Source organism: Pelobates fuscus, chromosome 7 (genome assembly GCF_036172605.1).
Source record: "Pelobates fuscus isolate aPelFus1 chromosome 7, aPelFus1.pri, whole genome shotgun sequence".
Classification (NCBI taxonomy): Eukaryota; Metazoa; Chordata; class Amphibia; order Anura; family Pelobatidae; genus Pelobates; species Pelobates fuscus.
The window spans coordinates 199,075,237-199,090,630 of NC_086323.1; the positions used below are offsets into that span (position 1 = coordinate 199,075,237).

Genomic DNA, 15,394 nt, shown 5'->3' on the forward strand with positions numbered 1-15,394 from the left:
TGCAGATAATAAACATGTGGCTCTGTATAATAATTCTGAGTATCTATACGCAGATAATAAACATGTCGCTCTGTATAATGATATCGAGTATCTATACACTAATAATAAACATGTCGCTCTGTATAATAATACTGAGTATCTATACGCTGATAATAAACATGTCGCTCTGTATAATAATATTGAGTATCTATACGCTGATAATAAACATGTCACTCTGTATAATAATAATGAGTATCTATATGCTGATAATAAACATGTCGCACTGTATAATAATTCTGAGTATCTATACGCTGATAATAAACATGTCGCTCTGTATAATAATTCTGAGTATCTATACGCTGATAATAAACATGTCGCTCTGTATAATAATACTGAGTATCTATACACTGATAATAAACATGTCGATCTGTATAATAATACTAAGTATCTATACGCTGATAATAAACATGTCACTCTGTATAATAATAATGAGTATCTATATGCTGATAATAAACATGTCGCACTGTATAATAATACTGAGTATCTATACGCTGATAATAAACATGTCGCTCTGTATAATAATTCTGAGTATCTATACGCTGATAATAAACATGTCGCTCTGTATAATAATACTGAGTATCTATACAGTGATAATAAACATGTCGATCTGTATAATAATACTGAGTATCTATACGCTGATAATAAACATGTCGCTCTGTATAATAATTCTGAGTATCTATACGCTGATAATAAACATGTCGCTCTGTATAATAATACTGAGTATCTATACAGTGATAATAAACATGTCGATCTGTATAATAATACTGAGTATCTATACGCTGATAATAAACATGTCGCTCTGTATAATAATACTGAGTATCTATACAGTGATAATAAACATGTTGCTCTGTATAATAATACTGAGTATCTATACGCTGATAATAAACATGTCGCTCTGTATAATGATACCGAGTACCTGGTATGTTTGATGATAGCTGACTTACAGTAACATACCGTCTATTAATCAGCCTGGATTTATTGATCACAAGTCACACATTATGTTCGATCCCTTTGTTGATATACACATTCCTGCTGTAACATACACCCAACATGGCCGAACTCCATACACACACTGGGAAGAGAGAGCAAATCTAGGGGGTGTATCCAACCCAGCATGCCTTGCACACTTACTACAGGAGCTGGCTAGGGACAAACTGTGCATTGTGCAAAGCTCCCTTAGAGGGGACTGCTGGTATAAAACACAGTACCCACATAATAATTCTGAATATTTATAAACTAATAATAAACATGTCGCTCTGTATAATAATTCTGAGTATCTTTACACTGATAATAAACATGTCGCTCTGTATAATGATACTGAGTATATATACACAGATAATAAACATCTCGCTCTGTATAATAATACTGAGTATCTATACGCTGATAATAAACATGTCGCTCTGTATAATAATACTGAGTATCTATACGCTGATAATAAACATGTCGCTCTGTATAATGATACCGAGTATCTATACACTGCTAATAAACATGTTGCTCTGTATAATAATACTGAGTATCTATACACTGATAATAAACATGTTGCTCTTGATACCGGAGAAACTGACGGAAGCGAAGCACAGAGAGATGGACACAGGTATCTTCAGGAAGGAAGAGATTCTTTATTGGATCACCGATCGGGACTCAGAGGGACTAATGTCACCAAAAATACAGCAAGTTCTGAGCCCCGGACAATAGTGCAGGCTCCTTATATAGGCACATAACTCCTCCCATATTAAGCTCCACCCGCACATTCTCTTAACCAATCAACACAAATAAGAATTAACTTCCTGCGTGACCGCATGGCTTGTCCAACACAATGGAGGAGGGGAATACTATATCCTGTATTCTTGCACATGCTCCGTACACTACTGATCTTATCTTGCCTTGTGCAACCAACTGATCGATACGTCAGCATATGCACGTACACATGCCACGTGGTAATCTCGGCCTACTAAATTTATTTTTACCGAGATTCCACCACATTCCCCCCTTTGATGCCTCTTGATATTTCACAATTACTTGAGGCATCACTTAACCTTAGTTTGCATACACCACAAGTTACCTTGAACCAGACCAGACCAGACCAAATCTTCAACACTCATCTTCCTGCATTGGTTCTCCCTGATCTAGAGCCTCATATTTATAAATTGCCATTATCTGTGCAGCAGCCTTTCTCTCTGCTATATTTTCTATCAGGCTTTGCACAGACCTAACTACTAAGGGTATAAGACACGGCAGGAGTAGACACAACATTAAAATCAGTAGGACTCCACCTACCACTGCCTTAAGCCCTCCAAACCACTCATACCAGCTACCAAACCAACTACTTGGATTATACCCTTTCCATACCTGAGTAGGCACATGCGCTAGTTTAACCATATGGCTAGTAAGCTCAGCTATTGCTTGCCCTTCGTCATCTATTTGAAGACAGCAATTGCTCAGGTTAAACTTCCCACATACACCTCCCTCTACTGCCAAAAGGTAATCCAAGGCTAATCTATTTTGGTAGACTGCTGTCCTCATCCTGGTATTATGCTTCGCTAGAAGATTGAGCGCTTGTGATGTCTCGTTAGTAATAATCTCAACCACCGCCTGTAATCGTATAATACGGTTGAGCATATAAATAGGGGTTCTATAACCAAAGGTACCATCTTCTGCCCACGTGGCTGGCCCATAATAATCTATAATACGCTGGGGATTCATTATCTTCCCAGGCGCCTATCTCTATGGGTCCCCTTTTCTTCCTATGATTCACATCATACACTTTAACACCTAAAGTCTCACCTGTTTCAATAGGTAACAAGAAGAAGGATGGTTTGAGCATACCCAACACACATGCCCCTTCCCAGTCCTGTGGCAACTCCGAATAGGCTTTCTTACCACAGATCCAGTACAAATTTGCTGGGGCTCTCCAGGTAGATATGATGGATAGGTCAAACCACACATCCTTTAAATTGGCGTATCTAGCAAACGGGTTAGATGGTTCTGAGACATTTGAAGCCGACCACCAAGTTGTATTCTTTGTATCATCATCATAAGCTTTTTGCCCTAGACAAGTTAATTCTGCTACAGAAGTATTATACATCATTCCTTTCCTTGCTATGCAAACATAACCTATGATGGAGGTCTTTAATCTCCACTCAGATTTACCTCTAACACTCATATGATAATCGGCTTGTGTAGATATTAATTGGTCAACTGCCTCAGAACCGGACATTACCTCCTTTGCTTCCCAAGGCCATTGGTCTCCCATGTTAGTACCTCCACACACATAGCAGTTGGTAACATTAAGACTACCGGCAATACTTTCGGCTAAATCAATGAACAGGTTTTTAGCATTATGGGGGATCTTATTATCTATACTCATCTCTTCATAAAAGGAATGGTATACTTGATGAGTTTGGGAGGATACCGTATCAGTCTCTATCCCTATAAACAATACTGTCCCAGGATCTAAACCCGTCCCATATATTTGAAACCCAAATAATTTACCATACTTGTCTAAGAACTTGTCGGGGTTATTTATAAGTATATGGACTGGATTGCATTCCATAGACTTACAATATGGGCTGGTAGGCAACTTAGTCACTATCATGTCCTTGTCTACTGTCTGTCCCCAAGTTGCCCACCCCACACAAGACCAATATGGGCAAAAGTTATAATCTCTATTTGGGCATCTAGGACTCACATATTTATTTTTATTACTGGGACAAATATATTTATCATTAGACCCATACGTCCTCTCCCATCTAAGATCCCCACATACATTCCACGGCTTTCTACCACTTGATATCGCCTTACATGCATCAAATAGCAGAACACCCGAAGAATGTACGGATTCTAACAACGTCTTATTAATTAGGGTCCCCTGAGGATCTCCATTCCTGAGAGTCAACCAAATTGTACGAGGTTGATACTCCGGACTGAAGCACTTAGGTTCTCCTACTCCTAAATGGCACACACTATATTCTATATTTAGGTATCTACATCTTGATACATCTCCTTTACACTCGTATTGTGAATGCCAAATTAGGGTTTGGGAAATATGGTTACCTGTTCTTGTAGTCTTAATGCATACCTCACAGCTAGGAGTGTCGGTACCTCTACCTTCCTGAATATAAAAACACACATAAATAAACATTATTAAGAACACATCTTTCGTCGTCATCCTCAGTCTTCGTCCGTGCGAAGGCACCTCAGCTTCCAGGGTGTAAGGGCTGCAGGGAATGGAGTTCTGCTCGTCTTCACAGGAGTCCCTTCGAGACTTTCCTGGCTTATACACTATACGTCGGTGAGCGGACAGGCTTTATTATGGCCGTCTAAACACTCACTTCACCAAATCTCTGTAACAATAAAATTTGTAATCCACAAAGTTCCTCGTTACTCCGACTGAGTCGTGCGTTTCAACCGGATCTTGCAGGGATTCTCTGGATCTGCTGTAACTTGCCAAGAATCGACTGCTGCTGGTTTAACCCTGGAGTGATGTATCCACGGAGTCACTTCGGCTACTTTTATCGCTGTAGGGGTAGACAAAAGAACAACATAAGGACCTCTCCACTTGGGCCCTAACGGTACATTATTCCACTCTTTAATCCACACTTGATCTCCTGGGTGGTAACTATGAACTGGGGGATAAATATTCACAGGTAATCTATCTTGTACCCATTTCTGTACCTCCTCCATAGTCTTACCCAACTCTACAACCTGCTGCCGGGTAATTCCTTCTCCCAACTGACTCAAATCCCCCCTTAAGTTACCAAGTACGGGAGGTGGTCGCCCATACATGATTTCAAAAGGAGAGAGGCCCATCCTTCTGGTAGGGGTACAGCGGATTCGCAATAGAGCTATGGGTAAGAGAACGTTCCACTTAAGTTGGGTTTCCTGACACATTTTAGCCAACTGATTCTTGATAGTTCTATTCATTCTCTCTACCTTACCAGAACTCTGGGGTCTATATGCCGTATGAAGCCTCCACTTTATACCAAGCATATGAGTCAGTTGTTGTAGGCACTGATGAACAAAAGCTGGACCATTGTCCGATCCTATAGAGCAGGGTAGTCCATATCGAGGTATTATTTCTCGTAGCAGGAATCTCACAACTTCTCCTGCTTTCTCTGTACGAGTAGGACATGCTTCTACCCAGCCTGAATAGGTGCACACAATTACCAGCAGGTAACGATGTCCACCCGATTTAGGCATCACTGTATAGTCTATTTGTAGATCGGACATGGGGAGTCCCCCCATAAACTGGACTCCTGGTGGCTTTACTGGTCCTTGTCTTGCATTATTTTTAGCACACGTTACACATCTTCGTACAATGGCCTGAGTCAAGTTGGACAATCTTGGTATGTAGAAATGTTTTCTGAGAGATTCTTCTGTGCTGTCTCCCAGAATGTGTCCCGTTGTGATAGTTTTGGACAATTTCTACCGCTAGTGATGCTGGAATGACTATTCTTCCATCTTCTAACTGATACCATTTGTTCTCCAAATACTTTCCAGGTTCAGTCTTTAACCACTCCTCTTCTTGAGCTGTATAAACTGGAGTCCATTGAGACAGTGGAGTTGGTATAAGAGCAGCTATATGCCCCACATACTCCTGTCTTCCCGATTCAGCGGCACGCTTAGCTGCACTATCTGCCATCCGATTTCCTTTGATCACATCACCATCTCCTCTCAGATGCGCTCGACAATGAATAATACCGACTTCTTTCGGCTCCCACACTGCTTCCAATAGTTGTAGGATTTCAGCTGCATACTTGATTTCTTTGCCTTCTGAATTCAATAGTCCTCTTTCTTTATACAAAGCTCCGTGGGCATGAGTGGTTAAAAACGCATACTTGGAGTCCGTGTAGATGTTCACTCTTAAACCTTCAGCCAATTGTAACGCTCGTGTCAGTGCTATCAATTCTGCCTTTTGTGCTGATGTTCCTTTTGCTAGTGGCCGAGCTTCTATCACCTTGTCTATTGTTGTTACTGCATATCCTGCATAGCGGATCCCTTCTTTCACATAACTACTGCCGTCGGTATAATATTGAACATCGGGGTTCTGGATGGGAAAATCACGAAGATCTGGTCTACTTGAAAATACTTCATCCATTACTTCCAAACAATCATGTTGACTTTCAGTAGGTTGTGGCAAAAGGGTAGCTGGATTTAAGGTGTTTACAGTCTCTAAATGCACTCTTGGGTTTTCACACAACATTGCTTGATACTTGGTCATACGGCTGTTACTAAACCAATGATTTCCTTTGTAATCCAACAACGTCTGTACTGCATGTGGGACTCGTACATAAAGTTCTTGACCCAGAGTGAGTTTATCGGCTTCAGCTACTAGCAGGGCGGCTGCAGCTACGGCTCTTAGACAAGGTGGAAGTCCGCTGGCCACTGCATCCAGTTGCTTAGACATGTAGGCAACAGGTCTTTGCCATGATCCCAAGTACTGTGTCAATACTCCCACAGCCATTCTTCTTTGCTCATGTACATACAGGTAGAATGGTCGTGTGTGATCAGGTAGACCTAATGCTGGGGCACTCATCAAAGCCTTTTTCACATCTTCAAATGCCGTTTGCTGTTCTTGAGTCCATAAGAAGGGGTCGTGCTCTGTACCTTTGATAGCTGCATACAGAGGTTTTGCCAGTATCGCGTAGCTGGGAATCCATATCCTACAGAAGCCTGCTGCCCCCAAGAATTCTCGCACTTGTCTTCTATTCTTGGGTATCGGTATTTGGCACACAGCTTCTTTTCTCTCTGGCCCCATAATTCTTTGACCTTCAGAGATATGGAATCCCAGATATTTGACAGTTGGCAAACACAACTGAGCCTTCTTTCTAGACACCTTGTATCCTGCCTTCCAGAGAATGTGTAGTAGATCGTGCGTTGCTTGCTGACATATTTCCTTTGTAACTGCTGCTATCAACAAGTCATCTACATATTGTAACAATACACACTCTCCTGGGATGGACTCGAAATCCAGTAGATCTTGACTTAGAGCTGAACCAAATAGGGTAGGTGAATTTTTAAACCCTTGGGGCAGTCTTGTCCAGGTCATTTGGCGTTTTGAGCCCGTTACAGCGTTTTCCCATTGGAAAGCGAAGATACATTGACTTTCTGCGGCAATTCGGAGGCAAAAGAAGGCATCTTTGAGATCTAAGACTGTAAAGTAAGTAGCCCCGCCCGGAATTAAAGCAAGCAGGTTATATGGATTGGGTACAACTGGATGTATACTAACAACCGCATCATTGACTGCTCTCAAGTCCTGCACAGGTCGATACTCATCTGTACCGGGCTTTTGAACAGGCAGCAATGGGGTGTTCCAGGGGGAAGTACAGAATTTTAGGATATCATACCGTATGAACTTATCCAGATAAGATTGGATGTTCTTCTTAGCCTTCTGCGGGATGTGGTATTGTCTTAGGCTCACTGGATAAACCCCAAGTTTTAGTTCAATTTTAATAGGTGGAATATTGCGGGCCAGTCCTGGTGGGTTGTTCTCTGCCCAAACTCCTGGTATGTTGAATAAGGATTCATCACTCCTAGGGTTTTGGCTAGTCAACGCTGTATAAAGTCGCCACTCTTCTTCCTTTGGTACGGATAATGTCATAATACCTGAAGGTCCATTAAACTTTAAGGATGTTGTTCCATTTGGTAGGATCGTAATCTGCGCTTGTAATTTAGATAGCATATCACGTCCCAGCAATTGGACTGGACATTCAGGCATATAAAGGAATTGATGTTTTACTACGTGGCCTCCCAATGTACAGAGTCGACTTTTAAGAACCGGTTTTTCAGCACTTCTTCCAGTTGCTCCTATCACAGTAATAGTCCTTCCAGATGGAGGAGCAACTAGGTTAGTCACCACCGAATGTTCAGCACCAGTGTCGATCATGAACGCACTCCTTTTTCGACCAAGGGGGATGGAGCCCGGTCGGTATCAATAGTCCTCCATGACCGTGTCAGCCAATCCTACAAAGTCCCTACCTTCTCTATCGCGGGACCTTTGCGCTGCTGGAAAATACCTATCTTCCCTAACACTTCCTCTGTTCCCTTTGCTCCCTCTATTACCATTACTCCCTCCGGGGCCTCCTCTACCTCTCGCTCTGCCTCTAAAGTTTCCATAACCTGTCCTAGGTCTGTCTCTCTCATACTGTTCTCTTCGCGGACACTCATTTCTCCAATGCCCTTCTTCCCTACAGTATGCGCACTGATTTCTACTTAAAGGTTCCTCATTCCACTTACTATCGCCTCTATCTGGGCCCCGTCTATCTACGCCTGTGATCGCTACCGCTAACATATCTGCCTTTCTACGCATCTTGCGCTCTTCCTCTTTCTTACTTTCTGTTTCCCTGTTCATATATACTTTATTCGCTACCTCCATTAGTTGGGTGATTGACATACCTGCAAACCCTTCTAACTTCTGTAGCTTGCGCTTAATATCTCCGTAAGCTTGGCTGACAAAGGCGGAGTTCACCATTCGGGAATTATCTGCGTCTTCCGGATTAAAGGGGGTATACAAGCGGTATGCCTCCAATAATCGGTCATAAAAGACACTGGGCGCTTCATCACTTTTCTGAATCACCTCAACTGTCTTCGACATATTAATGGCTTTCTTTCCTCCGGCTTTCATGCCAGCAATTATAGCGTCCCTATAGGCTCTGAGTTGAACCATATCAGCACCATTTACATTCCAGTCGGGATCGGTGTTAGGATAATGTGTTGCGGCCCATGCTGCTGGATTGGCTTGATTCAAAGCACGGGCTCTATCCTCTAGCGCTTTAATGGCCGCTTGATTAATCCTTGTCCTTTCCTCATTGTTAAACAAAGTCATTAATAACTGCTGGCAATCAGCCCATGTTGGGTTATGTGTCTGAACTATTGAGGTGAACAGATCGGTCATAGCTTGTGGTTTCTCAGTATACGAGGAATTGTGGGTCTTCCAATTTAAGAGATCGGTTGTCGTGAACGGGACATATACGAAGACTGGGTCAGCATGTGCCATTTGACCTGCGGCATCGATATAGGCTGACCCGGGATTCAGACGTAGAGGCATCTGATAATGTTTTAATTGTTGGGTACCGGTCAGTTGTCGGGTTAGTATGGGGCTACGTAGAGGGGCGTCAGTTAGAGGTTCCGGTCGGGGGGTAATAAGGCATGAGGATGGGGGAGGTTGGTTTTGGGAAAAGGTAGTAAATAAAACACTTCAAGCCGAGCTAGAAGAAGCTTGACCGGAAGTCTGAAGTGGCGCCAAATCAGGATATTCAGATCTAATGGGGGTTGGTTCTGGTTCCTGAAGGGGAGATTTAGTACGAGAGGGGGTGGATTCTGTACTGGAGGAGGAAGCGGAAGTGGATGAGGGCAATGAGGGGAGGGGTGCAGGACTTCCTGCATTTGCGTCACTTCCTCTTAAAGGAAAGTAAAGGGGCGGCAAAGGGATCTCGGACTCAGGGGGCGTGTCCAAAATGGGCCTAACACCAGTCCTAGTGGACAAACAAGTCCTAGCCACCATGAGGCGACATTGCTCCTCGTGGCATGTCTGAATCCATTTTGGCGAGTCATTTACGGCCTGTCTCCAACAATCAATATAAGGAAACTGCCCGTAAAGTTCAGGCCTACCTGATACAGCCACGTGTAAGCGCTGTACCAGAGTTGGATCCAAACTGCCACGTGGCGGCCATTCCGCAACCAAAGTAGGCCACTCCCTAGTACACAAAGTGACCAAACGTACAGGAGACATTTTAACCCCAAAATCACAAGTTTTGAATCCCTTTTTAAAATTCTTCACCATACAACCTAAGGGATCCGGAATCGTTGACTCCGACGCGCCCATACTTATCAATGGAACGTCGTTGACAACGAATACTATGCACACGCACTTTTCAACAGTCACACCCGTTTCCTCTGGCAACAGCACCACGTGGTACGGTTACCAAGTGAAACGTACACAATAACACAATAAACACTCAGGGAATTCCCGTACACGCACAGCTGTTACACCAGTCACTAGATAATCAATATTATGCCCTTTGGCGAAACTATACAGTCACCCACGCTATAATTCTCTATATATGAATTACCCGTCTATAATACAATTATTAGTGGTTATGGTGTTAAACATGCAATGGACGACAGTGATTAGTACTTATATACAGTGTCAGTAAATATACAGGGTTATGGTACCGTGCACTATGATACAGCAACACACTATTAACACTCTCGCTAGACGGCTGAGCTCGCGCTATCTAACAAGATATACACTTTACTAAACAATCTTTAACACATTTACAATTCCCAACTAAACTATTGGCCAGTACCTTGAATGGACTACCTAAAACTATCTACATCCGTTTTGGTTAGCCACACTGCCCAAGCACCACATATAGCGAGCTAGAGGACCGAATTTACACAGACGCCTCTTAGTCGATAACTATCAAAAATCTAGTGGGTTCCAAATTTACACGCCTTCCCACTTAGCCAAGATAGGTTGAGAGCTAGCGAACCGAATTTACACAGACGCCGCTTAGTCTCCCGGTCCCTCCGACCTAGCGAACAAAATATACACCCTAGAATGCTAGTCTAGACAAGACACCGGTGTCCGGCTAGGGCTATTTACACCAGAACCCCGCCTGACTAACAAAATCAAACGGTCTGACTAAAGAGCGTTCGATCGAGCGGTGCGCCTTCGCTCCTTCCCTCCGACAGAGGGGGCAGATTCCATACACAATTCAAACCCCTTATGGGCCTACCGCACAATCGGTATACCCCTAGTGGGTCTGCCGTCTAAAACAGCAGTTGTCTTACCTCCTCGTTCCTGAACCTGAGTTCACACTCATCGATGGGGACACCCCAGCACTTCTTACGTAGAGGCCGATGATCTCCTGGACAACAGACCAGTGGCGCCGAGACGAAGGGAGGTCCACGCAGAAGTTCAGGGGTGCAGCGGTAGAGAACGTGGGCAAAGATAGACCGTCTCACGCCTCTGCCTCTCAGCTACCGTTGAACGATGAGTTTCCCGGCCAATGCACCAAATGATACAGGAGAAACTGACGGAAGCGAAGCACAGAGAGATGGACACAGGTTTCTTCAGGAAGGAAGAGATTCTTTATTGGATCACCGATCGGGACTCAGAGGGACTAATGTCACCAAAAATACAGCAAGTTCTGAGCCCCGGACAATAGTGCAGGCTCCTTATATAGGCACATAACTCCTCCCATATTAAGCTCCACCCGCACATTCTCTTAACCAATCAACACAAATAAGAATTAACTTCCTGCTTGACCGCATGGCTTGTCCAACACAATGGAGGAGGGGAATACTATATCCTGTATTCTTGCACATGCTCCGTACACTACTGATCGTATCTTGCCTCGTGCAACCAACTGATCGATACGTCAGCATATGCACGTACACATGCCACGTGGTAATCTCGGCCTACTAAATTTATTTTTACCGAGATTCCACCACACTCTGTATAATAATACTGAGTACCTATAATCTGATAATAAAACTGTAGCTATGTATAATAATACTGAGTATCTATACGTTGATAATAAACATGTTGCTCTGTATAATAGCACTGAGTATCTATACGCTGATAATAAACATGTCGCTCTGTATAATGATACCGAGTATCTATACGCTGATAATAAACATGTCACTCTGTATAATAATACGGAGTATCTATACGCTGATAATAAACATGTCACTCTGTATAATAATACGGAGTATCTATACACTGATAATAAACATGTCGCTCTGTATAATAATACTGAGTATCTATACACTGATAATAAACACGTCGCTCTGTATAATAATACCGAGTATCTATACGCTGATAATAAACATGTCGCTGTATAATAATCATGAGTATCTATACACTGATAACAAACACGTCGCTCTGTATAATGATTCTGAGTATCTATACACTGAGAATAAACATGTCGCTCTGTATAATAATACCGAGTATCTATACACTGGTAATAAATTCGTCGCTCTGTATAATAATACCGAGTATCTATACGCTGATAATAAACATGTTGCTCTGTATAATAATACTGAGTACCTATAATCTGATAATAAAACTGTAGCTATGTATAATAATACTGAGTATCTATACACTGAGAATAAACATGTCGCTCTGTATAATAATACCGAGTATCTATACACTGGTAATAAACACGTCGCTCTGTATAATAATACCGAGTATCTATACGCTGATAATAAACATGTTGCTCTGTATAATAATACTGAGTACCTATAATCTGATAATAAAACTGTAGCTATGTATAATAATACTGAGTATCTATACACTGATAATAAACATGTCGCTCTGTATAATAATACTGAGTATCTATACACTGATAATAAACATGTGGCTCTGTATAATGATACCGAGTATCTATACGCTGATAATAAACATGTTGCTCTGTATATTGATACTGAGTATCTATATGCAGATAATAAACATGTGGCTCTGTATAATAATTCTGAGTATCTATACGCAGATAATAAACATGTCGCTCTGTATAATGATATCGAGTATCTAGACACTGATAATAAACATGTCGGTCTGTATAATAATACTGAGTATCTATACGCTGATAATAAACATGTCGCTCTGTATAATAATATTGAGTATCTATACGCTGATAATAAACATGTCACTCTGTATAATAATACTGAGTATCTATACGCTGATAATAAACATGTCGCTCTGTATAATAATACTGAGTATCAATACGCTGATAATAAACATGTCGCACTGTATAATAATACTGAGTATCTATACGCTGATAATAAACCATAGGCGTGCACACGGGGTGCCTGCAGGCACTCAGCGCCACCCTTCCTCCCCCCATGCCCCCCCTGTCATGGATGGGAGGGGGGGGGGCAAGAGGTTATGGAACAACCCCCCCCCCCCCGGTCGGCTCTCTCCATATCAGCCGCGGCGAGTGAGCTGTGTGCTCTCTGCTCCCTCTCGCCGCGCGGGCTGTCTGCTGTAGCCCTCGCCGCGGCTGATATGGAGAGAGCCGCCCGACCCACTGGACCCCAGGGACAAGTCCACGCCAGCACTCCAGGTAGGGAGGCTGGGTGGACATTTTTTTAATTAAAAAAATAATAATTTGGGTGTGTGAATGTGTGTGTGTGTCTGTGACTGTGTGTGTGTGTCTGTGACTGTGTTTGTGTGTGTGTCTGTGTGTGTGTGTCTGTTTGTGTGTGTGTGTCTGTTTGTGTGTGTGTGTGTGTCTGTTTGTGTGTGTGTGTGTGTGTGTGTGTGTGTGTGTCTGTGAATGTGTGTGTGTGAGTGTATGTGTGTATGTGTATCTGTGAATGTGTGTCTGTAAATGTGTGGCAGTGTATGTGAATATGTGTGTCTGTGAATGTGTGTGTCTATGAATGTATGAGTGTGTGTGTGTCTGTGAGTGTATGTGTGTGTGTTTGAGTATGCGTGTCAGTGTGTATATATATATATATATATATATATATATATATATACACACACACACACACACACACACACACACACACACACATATACATACACACACTGGAGTGTATATTATTTTTTGGGGGGGTGGGAATCTTGGTTCCCACACTTTATTCCCCAGGACTTTATTCTCCACTGTCGGCTCACGCAGAACCGGCGCTGAGTGTCAGCTCTGCTCTAAGCCTCCATGGGCCGGCGGGGAGATCAATGATCTACCTCACCGGCCCACAGCAGCATGAAGGGAGGCAGAAGAGGACCCGGGGAGCTCTAGACAGCAGCTCCGCCAGGTTCCTCTGGCGAGATCTGAGCGTTGCCGCGGCAACGCTCAGATCTCACGAGAGTTAACTCTAGCCCCGCAGGCTAGAGTTCACTCTCCACTGGACCACCAGGGATGGCACATGGCAGCAAGGATCCCCCCTCCCTACATAAGGTAAGAAGGGAGGGGGGATATTTACTAATCTGCCCCCACCTCCACAATCTGTCCAAACATACAGCACACACACACACATATGGCACCCACACACAAAAAGCACCTACAGACATACAGCACTCTCACACAAACAGCACACACAGCACCCTCACACACACAGCACCCAAACAGCACCCACACACATACAGTACACATACAGCACCCTCACACACACAGTACACTAACCGCACCCTCACAAACACACACAGCACCTTTACAAACACACAACACCCTCACACACAGCACACTAACAACACCCTCGCAAACACACACACACAAACAGCCCCCTCAGAAATACAAGACACCCACACACATCACACAAACAGCAGCACCCTTACACACACCACCCTCACACAGCACACTAACAGCACACACACACACACAGCTGTGTATGTATATATGTGTGTGTGTGTGTATATATATATATATATATATATATATATATATATATATATATATATATATACATATACATGCGGCGTGTGTTTGTGCTTTAGGGTGCACACCCTAATGCAATAGGCTGCGCACGCCTATGTAATAAACATGTCGCTCTGTATAATAATACTGAGTATCTATACACTGATAATAAACATGTCGCTCTGTATAATGATACCGAGTACCTGTTATGTTTGATGATAGCTGACTTACAATAACATACCGTCTATTAATCAGCCAGGATTTATTGATCACAAGTCACATATTATGTTCGATCCCTTTGTTGATATACACATTCCTGCTGTAACATACACCCAACATGGCCGAACTCCATACACACACTGGGAAGAGAGAGCAAATCTAGGGGGTGTATCCAACCCAGCATGCCTTGCACACTTTTTTTTTTTTTTTTCTTGAACCATTCCGTCAAAGAGCATTTCCTCCAGATAAAGTTCAAGGAATCTCTCGGATAACATCCTCATGATTCTTTTCAATAAAATTTTATAAATATTTACATCACAGCAAAACCACAGCAAAGCCCCTCCACCTCCCCTTAAACACCACCACAACCCACCACCCAACACACCAAAAAAGGCACAGCAAATTACTTACCCCAACCTCATATAGCGCAGTCATCCATCCATTCATACTTACCCCCAACATAGTAATACAAATTTCATTTACTTTTCTACAATATTTACATTTCTACAATATTTACATTATTTTCATTCTACATTAAACCACCTAACCCACCACCCTACCTTACCAATACCCATCACTTATCCTCTATTACCTCTCCACCCACCAATAAAATTTATCTTCACAAACCTAAAGAAAAATACAAAATAAACATGTTATTCACATGAAAAGAATGCCATCTCTCCCACTTTTGATATATTTTCTTTTTTTTTTTAAAACGAAACTCAGTAATTGAAACAAAACCCCAAAAAATCCCATATTTACGCACACCA

The 15,394-nt window shown here is 42.6% G+C and overlaps 1 protein-coding gene across 1 annotated transcript in view; it reads right to left on the reverse strand.

Annotated features, from left to right (window-relative positions):
- The window catches only part of LOC134568457 (oocyte zinc finger protein XlCOF7.1-like), a 42,465-nt gene extending 27,714 nt beyond the window's left edge, over nt 1-14,751 (reverse strand). Inside the window, exon 1 of the mRNA XM_063427059.1 lies at nt 14,647-14,751. The gene's annotated coding sequence lies outside the window, so the exon portion shown is untranslated. The remainder of the gene's footprint in view (nt 1-14,646) is intronic.
- Nucleotides 14,752-15,394: the final 643 nt, after the last annotated feature.